Source organism: Rhinopithecus bieti, unplaced genomic scaffold, assembly GCF_001698545.2.
Source record: "Rhinopithecus bieti isolate Rb0 unplaced genomic scaffold, ASM169854v2 scaffold_46259, whole genome shotgun sequence".
NCBI lineage: Eukaryota > Metazoa > Chordata > Mammalia > Primates > Cercopithecidae > Rhinopithecus > Rhinopithecus bieti.
The window spans coordinates 2,220-12,720 of record NW_016818844.1 but is presented as its reverse complement, the minus strand read 5'-3'; the positions used below and the strand labels follow the sequence as shown (position 1 = coordinate 12,720).

Here is a 10,501-nt window from a genome sequence, read left to right as displayed (position 1 = left end):
TGGAATTTATTGGGGGAAAGGGTATGGTAAGAACGAGCTTAGGCCAGGCGTGGTGGCTCACACTGTAATCCCAGCACTTCGGGAGGCCGAGGTGGACGGATCACCAGGTCAGGAGATGGATCCTGGCTAACACGGTGAAACCCCATCTCTACTAAAAAAAAATTCAAAAAATTAGCCGGGCATGGTGGCGGGCACTTGTAGTCCCAGCTACTCCGGAGGCTGAGGCAGGAGAATGGCGTGAACCCGGGAGGCGGAGCTTGCTGAGCCAAGATCGGGCCCCGGCCCCCCCCCCTGGGCAAAAGAGCAAAACCCCGTCTCAAAAAAAAAAAAAAAAGAACGAGCTTAATTTTTTTTTAAAGTGGCTAGCCACTGGTTCCAACACCATTTGTTGAATAGCCCTTCTTTTCACCTCTTACAAGCAACACTTACTACTTTCACCTGATCCTCACTCATCAAGTGTCTAATGCTTACTACTTTAGGTAGATGATGACAATGACCTATAATTAGGGCAGAAGCTACTGTTCCTACAAAGAGAAGGCCCTTTATATAACTTCTTACTACAAGAATATACATGCCCTACCTTAGAGGCTAAGCTGATCTGTCTACCCACCCCCACCCCCAGCCTCTCTGAGATAATTTTCCTTATGCATATTTGGCAATTCTTGCCCACTTGATTTTTTTTTTTTTTCCTGAGACAGCGTCTCGCTCTGTTGCCCAGGCTGGAGTCCAATAGCACGTTCTCAGCTCACAGCAACCTCCGGCTCCTGAGTTCAAGCAATTCTCCTGCCTCAGCCTCCCAATTTGCTGGGATTACAGGTGCCCACCACCACACCCATCTAATTTTTTTGTATTTTTAGTGGAGAGTTTTGCCATTTTAGGCAGGCTGGTCTCAAACTCCTGACCTTAGGTGATCTGCTCCCTTGACCTCTCAAAGTGCTAGAATTACAGGCGTGAGCCACAGCGCCCAGCCACCACTTGATCATTTTTTGAGTCAGTGCTTTAGGCACAACCACTCTGTAAGTCACTTTCACAAAGTGCTCTTTAAGATTATTCATGTTCACCTCAATAGATGCAGAAAAAGCATTTGAGAATGTGCAATATTCTTTCTTGATTAAAAAGTCTCAACGTTTTAGGTATAGAAGGAAATTTCCTCAACATAATAAAGGCCATTTATGAAAATCCCAGAGACAGCAACATAAGCAGTGAGAAAAATGGAAAGCTTTTCCTCTAAGATCCAGTACAAGGCAAGGATGCCTATTCTTGCCACTTCTATTCAACATAGTATTGAAAGTACTAGCCAGAGCAGTCAGATAAGAAAAAAATATGAAGGGCATCCAAATAAGAAAAGAAGTAAAATTATCCCTGTTTACCGGTGACGTGATCCTATATGTAGAAAACACTAACAACTTCAAACACACACACAAAAAACCTGTTTAAACTAATAAACAAATTCAGTAAAGTTGGAGAATACAAAATCAACATACAAAAATCAATACCTTTCTTCACAACAATAATGACTTATCCAAAAAATAAAAAATAAAGAAAACAATTTCACTAATAACATTAAAAAGAATAAAATAATTAGGAATAAATTTAACCAAATGGCTGAAAGACCTGCACACTGAAAATTATAAAACATTGATAAAAAAATTTAAAATGACACAAATAATGGAAAGAGATCCCATATTCATGGACTGAAAGAATTAACATTGTTAAAATGTTCATAGTACACAAAGCAGTATGAAGATTCAAAACCATCCTTGTCAGTATTCCAATGGCATTTTTTACAGAACTGGAGAAATCAGTTCTAAAATCTGTATGGAATCACAGAAGACCCCAATAGCCAAACTTACTAAGAAAGAAAAACGAAGTTGAAGGCATCATACTTGGTGATTTTTATATTTTGCTACAAATCTATAGTAATCAAAACAGTATGGTATTGACATAAAAACAGACACATAAACCAACAAAACAGAATAGACAGTCCAGAAATAAACCCAAGCATATACAATCAACTAATTTTTGACAAGAGCACCAAGAAGGTACAACGGAGAAATCAGCCTCTTCAGTAAATGGTATTGGGAATGCAGGATATTCACATGAAAATGAATGAAATTAGACCCCATCTCACAACAGACCCAAAAATCAACTTAAAATAGATTAAAGATCTAACACCTGAAACCATAAAACTCCTAGAAGAAAATAGGGGGAAAGCTCCTTGACATTGGCCTTGGCAATGATTTTTTTGAATATTACATCAAAACCTCAGGCAACAAAAGCAAAAATAAATAGGTGGGACTATATCAAATTAAAAATTTTCCACACAGCAAGGAAAACAGTCAACAAAATGAAAAGAATAGAGTCTATGGATTGTGAGAAAATATTTGTGTACCATATATTAGTTATTGCGGTTTTTGCCATTACTTTTAATGGCATTAATGGCGGTTTCTGCCATTACTTTTAATGGCAAAAACCACAATTCCTTTTGCACCAACATGAGATTTGATACAGGGTTAATATACAAAATATATAAGGAACTCACACAACTCAAAAGCAACAACAAGAATAACCCAGTTAAAACATGGGCAAAGCACCTGAACAGACATTTCTCCAAAGAAGACATAAAAATGGCCAACAGGTATATGAAAAGGTGCTCAGCATCACTAATTATCGGAGTAATGCAAATCAAAACCTCAATGTGATATCACCTGACATCCATCAAGATGACTATTATCAAAAAGAAGAGAGAACAAGTGTTGGAGAGGGTGTGGAGAAAAGGGAATCCTTATACATTGTTTGTAGGAATATAAACTGGGACAGTCGTTATGGAAAAAATTGCAGGGGTTTCTCAAAAAAACTAAAAATACAGCTACCTATCATATGACTCAGCAATCTCTCTGCTGGATATGTGCCCAAAGGAAATTAAATCAGTACCTTACAGAGATACCTGTTCTCCCATGTCCATTGCAGTATTATTCACAATAGCCAAGATATGGCAACAACCTAAGTGTTCATCAACTGATGAATGGATAAAGAAACTGCTCATCACAGGGATTTGGGAAATGCAGCCTCCCTATGTTAGCACAGCTTATTGAGGGATTATAAAGGTCAGCCAAAGGAAAGGACACAATCATGGTCTAACTCAGACCACAGGCCAGTATGGCTTAAACAATTTCCTTAATCAGTATGCTTTTATGCACACACACACACACACACACACACACACACACATAGTGGAATATTATACCGCCTTTAAAAAGGAGATGCTGCCATTTTTGACAACATGCATGAACCTGGAGGACATTATGTTAAGTGAAATAAGCCAGCCACAGAAAGAAAAATACTGTGATTCATCTTATATGTGAATCTAAAAGAGAAGTTAAATAAGTAGAAAAGAGACAGTAGAATGGCTGTTACCGGGGATGGGAGAGGGAGAAATGGGGAGAGGTCGAAGGGTGCAAATATGTGATAAATAAATCTAAAGGTATGGTGTACAGCATAGTTAGTAATATTATATTGTACACTGGAAAGTTGTGAAGAGAGTAGATTTTAGGTGTTCTTATCATACACGCACAAAAAATAACTGTGAGATTATGAATATGTTAATTTGCTTGACTGTAGTAACGATTTCACTCTGTATATGTGTGTCAAAACATCATGTTGTATGCCTTAAATATAGACAATTTTGTTAAAAAGGGAAAAACTACCAATGAATAAAACGGAATTTTTAAAACACCATTTGTCTCTGTACAGTTGAATTGCTGTAGGAGTTGACATTGACATGACCCTTCTCTTTGTGAAGGCACATGGCACTTTGCACTGCGTCATGAATCCTTTTGGTTTGGTGGGGTGGGTACCCCCACCCTCTATTTATGTAATAAAAACTAGGATTATGCTGAAGTTCCTTCTACCTCACGGTTGTTTTTGTTTCTTTCAATTGCCTAATCTAGGCTGCTTGGAAAAAGTTACGTTGGTGCCGGGGTTCAGCCCTCGCCTGGACAGGTGGCCACTAGAGTTATTAGCATGGACATTGGCACCAGTGACTACGTAGATCCCAGGATCCCAGGATCGTAGCCAGTGGCCTGGGCTGCCTCCAGAGACCACTTGAGAGGTGCTGAGACTGTGGGCAAGCCCCTCATTCTTGTCTGAGAGGGTGACGTCCTCTCCACTCTGCACAGCTAGCAGAGGTGGGAGCTGGGTTCTCCCACACCCTGCAGCAAATCAGAAATCCCAGGGTGAGGACAGGAGGATAGAGTTGCTGTGCCAGCTCAGCACTCACTCCTCCTGTGTGCCGAGGTGGGCTGCTGAGATCCCCCAGCAGTCTGGGCTGGGCAAGAACTCAGATTTCCACCTGAGGTTGGAGAAGCTTCAGAGTTCAACCCTGGCCAGCAGAGTCCTGTGAGGGAGGGCAGTGCTTGCAGATAAAATCTCAGCCAATGGGGCTGTGCAGGTGGCCCCAAGGCCTCTGGCTCCACAGATAAGAATCAGAAGCACAGCCACCTCAATTTGAAAACAATTTGAGTTATCACGCTAATTAAAGGGGTCTGCAGGCACAAGACCTGACTAGATTTAGATCCCTAAGGTTAACAAAAATCAGATGGTTGAGAATAAGAATTTCACATAAATAGAAATATGAAAGTACGATGTGCAACTGAGAAGTTGCCATGATTTTTTCTTTTCAGGCTGTGGATAATTTCCATCATCAGATACATGATTTCTGACGCGGGGAGGGGTGGGGATGTGAATAGGGCCACAGACTTTTTTGTTCATTTAAAATCACTATAATTTGCTGAAGAAGGTTGAATGACTCCTACATTTTTTTAAGGCAGCTCTGAAATGAATGGCTTCATTTAATCACAAAAGAAGGAATACCAGCAAGACCACCCAGGCCCCAGCTCCAGTTTTTCCTAAAGAATTTGGCCGCATCTCCCTTTTTGAAGGCAGAGTTTCAGCTTGTAATTAGAAGATTCCTTTGTTTCTTTAATGATCCTAAAGCACTGGTGTCATCTGAGGGAAATGACCTTTTAGGTAACAACAGCAGCCATCACTTGGGGGCTTTCAGTGTAAGAGGACCACACTTAAGTCACAGGCTATGAGGCTGTCCTATGAGGCAGGTGAGGCTCCCTGGGCAGGTAACAGGTGGGGAGGAGGCATCCAGGCACATGTCGTGCTGCGGTTCACAAAAGGTGTGACCCCCACTATCTATAGGAGGTCGACAAAAACTATTTTGCAAAAGAGAACCATGACTGTTTGGATCTTGAAAAGTTTAAATGTCCTCGTCTCCTCCCCAGGCGGCCATGAGCATCTGAGGCCGGCGCCTGTGGCAAGACGTAGCAATGAGCCACCAGGTCCCTGAGGTACTATGTTGAATTTCTCAATCTGACTTTGTTTAGTTTGGGGAAAACATTTTTTTTGGTCCTGAAAAAAAAAATCACTGTGGTTTCTCTCCTACTCCCGCCCTCTGTAATCGCCACTTGCAAGAGTTTCACCATTTTCCCAGAAAACCAAAAAAATGAGGATGCTGGGCAGACATTCTTTGTTTCTTTTCTTCCATCTCCCTCTGCCCCGGGCAGTCTCGTCTGCCCACTGTCCCTACACCTCCTTCCTTCATGCTGGGCTCGCCTCTTTCTCCTTACCAGATTTCCTTTTCAGAATCCAGCTCAACCCTCACCTTGGTAAATAATGCCTCAGTAGACTTAGAGGTAGCCTGAGTCCTTCCGCCCGTAGGGTGCCTGCACACCCTCGGCCCCATCACAGGCTCAGGCTCAGCCAGCTGCGGGCAGTTCACTGCTTCCTCTCTGCAGCACCCCCTGGTCATCCTGCTTGATGTTTTCCTTCTCCCTGTGGGCACTTGTAACTCATCAACTCACTTATCAACCAACAGCTCTTGAGCTCCCACTAAAGATCAATTGCACTGTGCAATATTATTTTGCGCCTGCCCTTTTGGAAGCCTTCTAATGTCATTTCACATGCACAGGCACCCAGGCTTCTCTCCTCCACCACATGTTGTCAACTGAACTATTCCTGTCCTTTCTACTCCCTTTACCAGGGTGGTGTCAGGAGTGAGTAGCACATTAGTCAAAGCCCCTGCATTCTCTTAAATGGTTCTGCTACTGACTCACTATGTAAGTGTAGACAAGTCACTTCCCTTTCTCAGCCCTAACTTCTCCAGCCATAGCATGCTCTCTGTACGTCTGGAAAGAACACAGCTCGAATGAATGGGATGTCCTCTATACACAGGGCAACTCCATAATTCATTGTCCAGCTTTCACTTTCGAGAACAACAGAGGGTGTTTTCACGTGTATAACAGGACAGGCTTAAACACGTTTGTCCCTGGCAAACCCGGGGTGTATGGTGCATGCCAGTTTCTGGGATCTCAGGTAAAAATTGGGATAGGAGCAGGCATTCCTCAGCTTATCACCTCCTAGTTCACAGAGATAGAATATCAGCAGCTTGCTGCAGTCTGAGCTATTAGGTTTGCTCTAGGAAAGGAGGCAAGAAATTCAGACTATCTTTCAAACATTTCTGACCTGTGTGCAAAAACAATCAGACATAACTCTTCAGCACCCACAGGGTGATCTGAGACATAGTGAGTAAAGATGAGCAAAACTTGAAAGCCCGTCTCTACTAAAAAATACAAAAAAACTAGCCAGGCGCGGCGGGCGCCTGTAGTCCCAGCTACCTGGGAGGCTGAGGCAGGAGAATGGCGTAAACCCGGGAGGCGGAGCTTGCAGTGAGCCGACATCCGGCCAGTGCACTCCAGCCTGGGCGACAGAGGGAAACTCTGCCTCAAAAAAAAAAAAAAAAAAAAAAAGATGAGCAAAACTGTTAGAGTGACAAAGAAGGCTCTTATTTGTGCATTATAAGTCCCAGCCTCAAACTTGCCATGCCATGCCATGCCCCTCTGAAATTTAAAACACCCTGATACCAAGCACTCGCCTATTTTAGGTGTCTAAAATAACACCTGGCCAAGTTAATTAAGTTGGGCCCAGAGGAAGAGCTACCAGGATCCCAGCATGGCTCTAAGAGGTCTTAATAACTTCTGAGAATTCCGAAGTGGAAGTGTTTGCGTGTAAGAGCTACATCTGGGCCCGCAGCTCTCAGGGCCCTTGACTTAATTCCTTTTGGGGAGGAACATCCAGGCAGGAATAGAGAACCAGGATATAGCATGCAACCACAATCAGGAATCAGCAGAAACAGAGCCACCCTTGCTTGGCTCAGAAACCAGATACCAGGCGCTAGGCAGGAATTCGCCCCTGGGAAGCTGTTGCTTAATCCTCTAGTTCCTCAGGCTCCTGGCCTCCTTGACAAAGGCCAAGCCAAACAGGGATCCCAGGTGAGGCCAGGCTGCCGAGCCAGTGCCAGCTCATTCAGGGTTAGACAAGGGCTGGGAGGAGCCCAGGCAAACTTTCAGGATGTCAGGCGCTGAACAGAATCCCAGAGGTAGGCAAGTTTCTGCAGCTCCAATAATACAGTGGAAAAGTGCTAATTTCCCAAAGGCCTTTCATCAAAAGGCCCAAGTCATCTTTGGCCTGAGTCTAGCTAGAACCACTGGGATCTGTGATGAAACTGAGCAATTGCAGGTCTTGCCGTTGAGAGAAGAGAGGTTTGGCTACAACTGGGTCCCAGTTGACCGGGTCACAAGGATCAGCCAGTTCCTAGGTGCAGAGTTGGGATCCGCGGCCTTTGCCCCTAAGCAGCCCCACTGACACCTCCAAGGAACTGTTTTATTATAAAAGGGAGGGGGAAGGGAAAAGAGTTTCTTCCATTATCAAAGGTGGAGGGTAGGGAGAAGAAAAACGGGAGATGGTTGTCTGAGTGTATTTATTTGCCTCTAAAATGTACACTGAACTGGAAATGCCTACAGAAACACACAGGCACTTTGATCATCAGCCAATTGGGTGAGCAACATGTCTGATCTCTACTCTGCCCTGCACACTGCAGGTACTTGACAGCTGGATAACAACATCTCCACCATGGTGGTGGCCACATTTATTGGCTTTGTGACATTCATCAGGGCTTCCTTCTTATTAAAGATGCATGGGCTGCAGCTATTTGGAAGGACACCAGATATATTCACTCCAGGTAGAAAACATTTCTCCTTTCTCCAGGAACCCAGATCTTGGAGAATACAGAGAAGGGAGTGGGCAGAGAGTCTCTGGTGGTGGAGGTGGAACACAGAGCCAAGCTATCCCCAGGTTAGGTGTCTCAGATGAAGGAAGTCCCCCAGAGTGCATTTCCTCCTGGAGTGATTCTGCCGTTATTGACTGTGATGGTAAAGAAATGACTGTGTATTTTCCATTTATTTACTCCCATATATTCTCCATTTTAACGCAGGGAGGTAAGATTAGGGAACTGGCCCATTTCGTCCCTTTGATGTCTTGTCACTCAGCCCCAAATGTAGAAGCTCAGTGGACAAGCTGCTCCCAGGGAATGACAAACAGCTTGAACATTCCAAGAGGGTAAAAGTTGATGGTGGCAGGTGAGAGAGGCCAGTGCGGGAGGAAAGTACCGGTCCCGAGGAGCCTCCTCCTCAATTCTGTTCAGTTTGTAAAACTAGAGTTTTTTCCTCTTCCTTCCCTTGGTGTTGAGGCTGTCTTGAGGCTGTCCCAGTAGACACAGGCAGATTGGGGCAGGGCTGCAGCACTGCGGATGCTCTGATGAGTGAGAATGAGTCACCCGCTCAGGCCTCTTTCTAGTTAAGCAGAGATAAAGGCCCAGTTTTGTAGTAGCCGGAGTGTGAGGATCCCTCGCACTGATCTGCCTACAATGGGCCGACGGCAAGCCCAGAGACTCTCAAGTCTCAGCCCCAGTGGTCTACCGAGGTGCGCATGGCTTGCTTCCCTGAATTCACTCCAAAGTCCCAGTCAAGCCCCCTTTATGCGTTACAGGTAATTACGCAAGAAAGGGGCAGAAGAGAGCTCTGCCCACCACCCACTAGAAATCTCGGGTGATGATTCGGCAATTATCGCATCGCCTCTCTAAAAATGACAATTCCACCGCACTAGAAGAGACCATTTCCTGATGGTCCGCACCTGTTAACATCAAAATGTTAATTGAATGCAGGCCTCAGGCAGAAGCAACTTCCTGGGCATGCGCGTTAAGAGACAAAAATGGTGACGTTTGACGCCCACTCCACCAGAAAAGGGAAGAAAGCCTCAGAGGGGCCTGCGTAGAACGCCCTAGACACACTGCGCATGCTCCATCCCAAAGGGTAAGGCGAGCACTGCGCACGCAGGAAACCCACCCTGTAAGGGAAGCATCCTGGGGAAGAGGCGAGCCTATGAAGTCCCAGGATCAAGGTTAAAGACCCTCTCTTTTTACTGTCTTCTTGTGCTCTCTTTTCTCTCTTGGACCTTCAGGCGCCTGCGTGGGTCTCTTTCAAGCGAATTTTCCTTTCTTTCCTGTTCTAAAGCCTTTTAACTAAACTTCCACTCCTGCTCTGAAACTTGCTCGGTCTCTTTTTCTGCCTTACGCCCCTCAGTCGAATTCTTTCTTCTGAGGAGGCAAGGACTGCAGTTGCTGTGGACCCATAGGGATTCGCCCTTGGTAACTCGGGGTAACTCGGGTGTCTTGCACTGCTGACATATGTAGCAAGTCCTGTCTTCGGGTTGGCAGGCACCACGGCTGACACCACATGCGCAGAGACAGGGGAAAGACCAAGAAGTGACTCATGACATTACCCTCGTCTCTGGAAGACAAGATGTCGGTCTCGTCAGGTGCCCTGCAGTCTTCAGTGTTGGCTGCAACCAGAGCCCCAGCAATGCAGACCAGGATGAGGGAAAGCCGCTGGAAGAGGCCTACAGCATTTTTTATTAGTAAATCCAGAGAACGTGTTATATAAAGTGTAAGACAATCACCATTGCATGCATGTATTCAGTCACTCATTCAGTAAGGAATTTTCCATTTCTTTATAAATGAGTAAAAGGTACAGGCTGGGTGGCCTTGGACAGTATCCGATTAATGAAAGACAGATTTGAATAAAAATGTGTAAGGTCTCAAATACCAGGCTACTTACTGCCTTACGCGGTATTCAGAGGGGAACCTTTGAAAGTTTATAGCGAGAAGGAAAACAAATATGATTTTCTGGTTCCTAATACTTTCCCATGGATAGTAACAGTTTTCCTACAGATTCAGCAAACCATGATGTTCTGTAAGATGCAGGGACTGTTTTGAGCACCAGGACGCTGGCTGCAAGCTGCGGGGCCCTTCGTCCACCGGGGTCTGTCCTGGTCCCTAGACGAGCTGTGGCAGGGTCTCTCTGGCGGTCCACACAGTGGCCTGTGGCAGGCGATCAGGAAGCAGAGGCAAAGCAGCTGGGGGAGGACTGGGATGACTGAACCTCTCCTGCTTAGGTTCAGGGGCCCTCCCTTGAAGGTGCGGCCTATGTGAGACTTGGATCCACAGCCTGGTAACCAAAACTGGCACACCCAGCACAGTCACCTCCGCGGCAGCGCGTGACCTACAGCAGCCAGTCAGCAGCTCTTACTGAGGAGCTCC

At 45.2% G+C, this 10,501-nt stretch overlaps 1 long non-coding RNA gene across 1 annotated transcript in view; it reads left to right on the top strand.

Annotated features, from left to right (window-relative positions):
- LOC108518974 (uncharacterized) overlaps positions 1 to 9,824 on the top strand; it is a 16,156-nt gene extending 6,332 nt beyond the window's left edge. Inside the window, exons 2-5 of the long non-coding RNA XR_001882492.1 lie at positions 3,951 to 4,187; positions 4,830 to 4,955; positions 9,068 to 9,215; positions 9,620 to 9,824. This is a non-coding gene — a long non-coding RNA (uncharacterized LOC108518974). The remainder of the gene's footprint in view (positions 1 to 3,950; positions 4,188 to 4,829; positions 4,956 to 9,067; positions 9,216 to 9,619) is intronic.
- The last annotated feature ends 677 nt before the right edge of the window (positions 9,825 to 10,501 follow it).